The sequence below is a fragment of the Lipotes vexillifer genome, unplaced genomic scaffold (assembly GCF_000442215.2).
Source record: "Lipotes vexillifer unplaced genomic scaffold, Lipotes_vexillifer_v1.1 scaffold232, whole genome shotgun sequence".
In the NCBI taxonomy this organism is placed as follows: domain Eukaryota; kingdom Metazoa; phylum Chordata; class Mammalia; order Artiodactyla; family Lipotidae; genus Lipotes; species Lipotes vexillifer.
The window spans coordinates 3,173,865-3,182,090 of record NW_006793997.1 but is presented as its reverse complement, the minus strand read 5'-3'; the positions used below and the strand labels follow the sequence as shown (position 1 = coordinate 3,182,090).

Sequence of the window (8,226 nt, the reverse complement as noted above, 5' to 3'; positions counted from 1 at the left end):
TAGGGAAAGGTAATCCCCCTTTCCTCCCAAATGTTTTCTCCTCCGGACTCCCCCACTTGTTCCCAAATGGGAAGGACAAGGGCAAAGAAATCTCCAGAGGCATGACCAACAAAGCTGCAATACAAGGCTAATTTGTGAGGGGGCCCGAGGATGGCCTCATGGAAAACGCTACCATAAATGGGCATGTTTGCCTCAATCTCAGCCCTCACACAGAAAAGTAAGGATAACAAATCCATAACAAATACCTTGTACGGAATAGCACGTCTACTTCAGACATGATAATAAGATACACAGTGTTTACGAGCCCTAGAAGCTTCTCGAGGAAGGCCTGGCTAGTTCACATTTTGGACTCTTGGGATGGCAGCCCACCTAATCTAGTCATTGGGCCAACTAGATGACCCCGCCACAGGGGACAAACAGTGCATTTTATTTTAAATTTGCAAAAAGTCAGTTTTTGTTTTCTTCAAAGAGATAATAAGCACTTGTCTTACTGGACACATCTGGTCCCATCAGAAACCTGATTCCAACAGAGTTTTTGTTCATGGTAAAGAAAAAAAGATGGTGGGGTCAGGGGTATAGAATTAGCATCAGACAGACACAGGAATGGGATCCACCACTTGTTAGCTGTGAGACACTGGGCAAATTACTTAACCTCTCTGAGCCTCAGCTACCTTGTATACTAAACAGGTGTCATAATGACTCCCTTAAAAGGTTGTTGCAATGATTAAATGAGATCAATTAAGTCAAACGCTGCTACAGTGCATGGCACATAAGTGCTCTGTCAATGGTAGTTTATCTCAATGCGAAAGCACCAAGGAAAGACTGCATTTCCTTCCACGGATCTTCAATATCCTATTTCACACACTCCTATCTAATGACTTTCAGTTCTGCTTCTTTAAGCTCCTTCTCTGTATAAAACGGCCACTTTGCAATTTAATCTATCAATTCTTAACACTGTAGTAAATGCTCCCTTTCTTGGGGTTTCTAAATATTTACTTTTACTTCTTGATAAGTATGGCTTTGAATGGTGCCTTTCCTCAAGCAGCCAAATTCCCACCAGCTCTCAGTGCAGAGAGAGAACATACAACAGGCAGTAGCCACTTTCTCTCACTTTGCACACTTAGTAGGACATGAGAGTAACATGTGTACCGGATGCTCTGCAGGAAATCCCAGCCCAATCTTAGCTAACGCACCTGCAGACTTTGTAAGCAAATGTGGACTCTGGCATCCTTCTGAGTATTTGAGGCCCTTGGGGTGAACCTGGATGAGATTTTTAAAAATCTGGAGGGGGGTGTGTGTCTGCAAGAAAATCAAGCTGTAATAAATAAACTGGATTATAACCAGCCTATCACTCAAGGGTTATCAGCAGGCGTCCTCTAGAGTGAGGAAAAAACACTCCCCTTTCTGCCCATGTGTTTTTAACTGATATAATGCATTAACAGAACTAAACAACCTCCACTGGAAGCCATACTTTGCCTGCCTATGTGATAGGAAATGACTTTTCAGTGAAGATCAGCTGCACTCTTTTTGTGGCCAGAATAAAAGAAGCCTGGCTGTTCAATCCAGACCTCTGTGATTTCTAAGGGAGCACATCGCTCAGATTTGCCTTAGAACAAGAATCATCTGGGACTCATATACATAGGGAACAGTTTTTCTGAAGATTCTAGTGTAACTGAAGTTCGGCCCGGGCATTATCTTTAATAAGTACCCCCAAGGTGGTACTTATCATTGGTTACCTTGGGAGATGCTGGTTTGGGGGAAATCTAGGATGATGGGGCAGAGAGAAATGAAAATTGTGAACCCCCAGCCCCACAGTCCTTAAGAAGAGAACAGATGCTCCTCACTGCTCTCCAGTCCCTGTAGGATGTCTTCTAGGATCCTTAAACCCTCTACTCAATTTCCCTTCCCCCACCAGGACCACATACTTACAGATCTCCAACTGGGGGGAGAGCGGAGAAGAAACTGGTTGGAGAGCTCCTATCTGGCACACCTCCCAGGCAGGGGCGTCCAAACCTCCTCGCTCGCCTGGGACGCCTCTCTTTATAGACCCGGAGCTGCCCGCGGGAGGGAAAGGGGAGGCGGCGGAGGGGGGCGGAGTGGGTGTGAGTCTCGCGCTGCTCCCTCCGCAGCGCCACCTGCAGGGTCCAAAAAGCGCGGCTTTGGTCCAGGCCTCGCGCGCACCTGTCGCGGCGCCCGTAGAGCGGCGCACCCAGGCGGGGGCGCAGGGGGGGAGCGGGGGGCCGCAGGGCTCCCGGGAAAGGCGCAGCGGGCAGAAGCGTTCGGGGCCAGTGGCTGACCCCGGCTCTGGGACAGTCACCGAGACTCCGGGTCCCTAAAGAAAGGGGTTGAGCGGCCTGCGTCTATAGGGGATGCTTGAGAATTTCTCCCTTGAGTCAGTTCCAGCCTCACGGGCTTTAACCGCTTCCTCCGCGTGGCGGGAACTGTGGGGGGCCCGAGTTGACACCTCCTCTCCCTGCTCGCCATTTTTCTTCGTCCCCCACTACCTGGAAAGGGCCTGGCTGTGCTGCGTGAAGGGTGGTGAAAGGGGATATTTTGAATTTTGCAAAGTACAAGGCAAGACACCCCAACTCTGCTGGGAAGTGTGCAGAAAGGGGAAGTTTTTACTTTTCCCAACTTGGCATCCCCACCTGCACCCACAAGCAAAAAAAAAAAAAGAGGCCCAATTGTTGTGACTTCAGGCCCTGGGTGTGCCATTCGCTGGCTGTGTGACCTCAGGCAAGTCATTTCCCTTCTCTGAGCCTCAGTGTCCGAAGCTGAAAAGTGTCTCTGTGTGTGTGTGTGTGTGTGTGTGTGTGTGTGTGTGTATAATTACGTAATTTGCAAGGTGCATGTCAGGATCCAAATAGAATGTGGGTGCCAGGCGCTCTTGAAAGTTCTCTTCACCTGCTCCTCCCCGCCCGAATAAATTCTTGAAAATGAAGCTGCCTGAAAGTTTTCTCTCTCTCTCTCTCCCTCTTAGTACCACTCCCTTACCCCGTGTCCGCCCCACCCCCTCCTGTGTGTCTGACACCGTGTCTCTCCATCACCGTTTCTGTCTTGTTCTGCCTTTTTTCTCTCTCTGTGTCTCCGTAACTCTGCCCACCGCTGTCTCTTTCTGTCCCTCTGTCTCACTCTGTCTCTGGTCTCTGTGTCTCTGGCTCCAGATCTCCCTCCCTCTCTCGCTCTCTCCATCTCTCTCCACTCTGTCACATGCACGCACACAGGCCATAAAAGGAAGCCGCGGCGGTGGGCTGGCCCCGCGCCAGGCCGGGGACCTGCGGGCAGCCGGGCGCCCCGCTCCCCGCCTGGCCCGGCTCCGAGGTTCCCGGCCGGTCCTCCCTACCCGGGCGGGCGGGAGACAACCCAAAAAGGGCAGGCGCAGGCTCCTTCCTGCAGGAATTCCCAGCGCCGCATACCAGCCCGGGGCTGCCGCTCCCCCTGACTAAATATGGTGCCGAGCGGCCTCCCGGCGCCCCGCGGAGGTTGAGGGGGTGGCATCCGAGACCAGCGGGGTGGGAAGGGGACCCTTCTGCTCCCAGCAGAGCCAGAAGGGGGCAGCCCCCAGTCCCCCGTGGGTCCCAGCTGCTTCCAGCCAGAGGGTTTACAGACAGGGTTAAAGATGTTGGAAGACCCTTACCAGGCTCTGTGCTTGGCACTCGCCCCAGTCTTATCCAACAAACCCTCCCCCAGCCACGAGGCCGGGTGATGGTGGGGCCTTTATTAATACCCCCATTTTGCAGGTGATAAAACTGAGGCCCTGGAGGAGTGAAGGGATTTGCCTGAGCCCTCACTGGGTCCAGAGCCCACTGTTGCCATGATTCACTTCCAAGAGAGACTTTAAGGGGAAATGCCCAGGACAACTAGCCTTGAGGCTAAAGGCTCCTCTCTGAGGTTAGATAACTAAGTTTGAATCTGCCAGTGCCATTTTCTAGCTCTTTGGCCCTGTGCCTCAGTTTCCCTACCTGTAAAATGGGAGGAACATCAGTCACTTCTTCACTTCCCAGCTGTTTGTAAACAGTCCTTGAGATGATCCATGTAAAATGAACACAGTACACTGCTTCATGTTAGCTGCTATTATTCAAAACAAACATGAAACCAAGCAGAGTTGCACCAGGCCTGGGGGACGTCATAATGGTGAGAGCCTGTCCTGCCCACTGTTTCCTGCAGGCTACCAGTCTCCTCCGTAGAGTTCTGCATCTCAGACCCTCTCAGTCCCTTCATCCCTCCAACATCTTGCCTGCGTTTCACCCCTGAAAACACACAGGCCCAGCTCTCTACCCAACAATGGGCCTAAGTCAGAGAGTCAAAAACAGCCAGCATTCAGTTGGCTGGGAAGTTAGGGGTTAAGTTCTTCAGAAAGTGATGAATGCACTGCTTCCCCACGTGCCTTTTAATGTCTGCACTGTAAAAGGAGTGGAAATCGTCTCTGCGTTAGTACAGAGCTGATGTGGAGCAGAGAATAGGAAGGGGGAAAAACTGAAGTTGATCATCCCCTTCCCATCCTGGAAAGATAATCCAGAGCAGGCCATCAGAGTCTAACTTGCTGGCCTCAAGAGTAAAAACGGGCACTTTTCTGGAGGCGTTAACATTGATATTCCAAAGGGGTGCATTTGATTCTTTAAAGAATTTGGTAACTTTTAAAAGAAAATAATCACAATAAATTATCAATAAATGAAGGCTTTATAACAGACACTGAATTGTACTACATTATCTAATCTAATCCTTATAACAACCCTATAAAGCACTTAAACTTTTTTTCCCATTTTGCTGTGGAGAAACCAGGTTCGGTGAGTGAAATAATCAGCCAATTTAGCACAGCTGGTTAATGGTAGAGCAGGAATCACAACCCTGCCTGTGTGATGGAGTCTAGGGTAAGTAGGTGAGAAGTCTGAGGTTTTTAACTCATGATCTGCTAAGCACCAGCCACAGTATTGTCAGTGAACCTCTCTGAGCCTGTGTTTTCTCAAAGCACAGATGGTCAGAATCTTTGCCTCAACATGGAAAGTGTTTCATACCCTTCTGGTATACTCTAGAAGTACTTAGGGACAGTGTGTGGGCATAATAGTCATTCAATAAATATCTGTCCAATGCAGAAGCTCAGATGTTTGAATCTTCAAAATCAGATGCCTCCATTTTATTTCTCATGGCTCAAGAAGCCAGTTAAAGATAGAGGGGGGAAAAAGTTACCTTCAAAAAACATTACTGTGGGGCTTCCCTGGTGGTGCAGTGGTTGAGAGTCCGGTCTGCGAAGATCCCACATGCCGTGGAGCGGCTGGGCCCGTAAGCCATGGCCACTGAGCCTGCACGTCCGGAGCCTGTGCTCCGGAACGGGAGAGGCCACAACAGTGAGAGGCCGGCGTACCGCAAACAAAAAAACATTACTGTGACTGACTGTCAAGTAAGTTTCCCTGGCATGTCTTCTGTGAGGCGCTGGGTACTGGGAGTTTCCATGAACTCATGGAACAAGATAGCAGTGGGGAAATTCCACTCTCAGAGTCTTTTTTTTTTTTTTTAAATCAAATAGCTTTGATTTTGCTACTAGGTTCAAAAACTTCCAAAGTATGATTCCCTCCAGTTTTTAATAACATCAAAAACTGGGGCCAAGCATGGCTCCTGCATGTCCTTCACAATTATTTAAAAGTGCATCAGCACTCGAGTCATCCAGCTCAAGATCTGCACAGGACTCTGCCTCCTTGCGAATAAAGGGCCATCTTTCCTGACCACAAGCACGGTTCTGCTCCAACTCTCCTGTGCAGAAGCACTTGGTTTCACTCATCATGGTCCCCACATTTCTCCAGGCTCAAGACTGAATCACACAGTAACTTGCAGTGCTCTTTCCTTTATCACCAATTTCTAGCTCCAGTGTCTTGGTAACTCTGGATTCTCTACCTCTATCAGGAAAGTCCTAAAATTCTCAATAAAAAGTTTTATAGTTTCTTATAAAAGTAAACATATTCTTACCATATGACCCAGCAAGTCACACTCCTTGGGATTTACTCAAATGAGTTGAAAACCTATGTCTGTACTAAAACCTGTACAGTTATTTAGAGCAGCTTTCTTCATTAATTGCCAAGACTTGGAAGCAACCAGGACGTTCTTCTAAGTAAGTGAATGGATAAACTGTGGTACATTCAGATGACAGAATATCACTCACTAAAAAGAAATGGGCTATCAAGCCATGAGCAGACATGGAGGAAACAAAAGCATATTACTAAGTGAAGGAAAACAATATGAAAAGGCCACATACTGTATGAGTCCAACTATATGACATTCTGGAAAAGGCAAAACTATGGAGACAGTAAACAGATCAGTGGTTGCCAGGAGCTAGAGGAGAAAGGAGCGATGAATAGAGCACAGAAAATTTTTAGGGCAGTGAAACTACTGATACTGTAATGGTGGGTGGATACATGTCACTATACATTTGTTCAAACCCATAGGCTGTACAGCACCAAGAGTGAACCCTGAGGTCAACTACAGACTTTGAGTAATAATGATGGGTCAATGTAGGTTCACTGATTGTAACAAATGTACCACTTTCGGGGATCATGTTGATAACAGGGGAGCCTGTGAGTGTGTGGGGACAGAGGGTATGTGAGAACTCTGTAGTTCACACTCAATTTTGCTGTGAACCTAAAACTGCTTTAAAAAAGTGTCTATTTTTTTAAAGATAATTTTACCTCACTTTCATTTTAAAAAAAAATTAATGAAGACCACACAATCCTTGCAAAATGGTTGTTACAAAAATGAAACGCCAAGTGGCTGGGAAGCATTGCCCTAAATGCCTTTAAAGGCATATTTTCACAAAATGTTAATCATTCATATACACTTGGCTTCAGGTTAAAAGAACACATCAAATTTTACATAATCATACAGGCATGTGAGTCATATATGTGTTCTTGCACATAATTATAAAGCTATTAGTTTATTCTAAGCAAGCATATATGCTATGCTTAAATTTATCATCTTCAAATGCCACCTCTGCTCTTGCTGAGTTTTTACACTGCCAAAGTTTTAAATGTCTACTTTTCCTAAATCCCTCTTCAAGTCCAATTCCCATCCTATTTTTGTGTAAGTTTTCTCCTAAAACTGCTCCTGCATGTCTGGAGGATAACTTCTCCCAACAACCTCATGAAAACCACCAGCAATGATGTACTAATTTATGAGTTCGTGAGAAGAGTTTGATGGGTCCTCTGTGTTTATGTTGGTCTTTTCCTTCCTTGAATTTAAGTGTCTCAGCTCAGGAACCTATTTAAACTACTAGAACATATGGGAATTCCCTGGCGGTCCAGTGGTTAGGACTCGCAGCTTTCACTGCCAGGGCCCAGGTTCAATCCCTGGTCAGGGAACTAAGATTCCACAAGGCACGTGGCATGGCCAAAAAAAAAACTACTACTAAATGCACTTTTTCAAGCCATATGTGGCCCCACAGATTATGATACTGTCCCCTCAGAGAATAACACCACCAGCCCCTACCACTTCCACCCTAAGAATAATAATTGTCCCAGGGTGATATGGCTGATGCCAAGTACCCTCAACCTTACTCTGCACCCTCCAACAACTAGGTTCCTGGAGATCCTGAATGAAGGCCTAGGGAGCCATCGCCAAGCCTTCTTCTGGTTCCAGTGGACACCTCTTGATGACAAAACAGTCAGAGGAAAGCCCTTTGCACAAAGGTGAGTTGCTTAAATTTTTTTTTGTTTTTTATTAAATGATACACTGAAAGTATAAAAGTTGCCTAGGTACAAACCAGTTATAGAATAATGCATACAAATGTGCTACAGACTACATGTGACAATTCTGTTTAGCTTCTATTTTGATGATTTTATATCAGTATCCAAAATGACAAACTCCAGCATTTTTTCTTAACCCAGTCGTGCATGATTGCAATTCCTGAGGTAAACAGTGTCCACTACCAACAACCCTGCATGTAAACTAAATCCTCTGAGAAGAATTCAGATATTTATACTCCCCATACAATACAATGGAATTCATAACTGTAATCAGGTACTATAGATTTCATTTAAAAAAATGGAAATGAGCCCTTATAATACTTCTACATCTGTATATGTAATTTTAGCCCACAAATAGGGCCTCTCAAAATCCTTTGACTTGTAAAGTATGGTTTAAGGCAATTTTTAAAATAATTTTCTGCATTCAGATAAAAATTCTTGGTTAATCTGTAAGGACTGAACCCTGACTAGCACCAAAAATAAAATCAAGTTTCAA

General features: G+C 46.2%; 1 protein-coding gene across 2 annotated transcripts in view; it reads right to left on the bottom strand.

Annotated features, from left to right (window-relative positions):
- Nucleotides 1–1,976, bottom strand: part of MYH11 (myosin heavy chain 11) — a 125,137-nt gene extending 123,161 nt beyond the window's left edge. For both annotated transcript variants that reach the window (XM_007466941.1, XM_007466942.1), the window contains exon 1: nucleotides 1,930–1,976. The gene's annotated coding sequence lies outside the window, so the exon portion shown is untranslated. The remainder of the gene's footprint in view (nucleotides 1–1,929) is intronic.
- Between the last annotated feature and the right edge of the window lie 6,250 nt (nucleotides 1,977–8,226).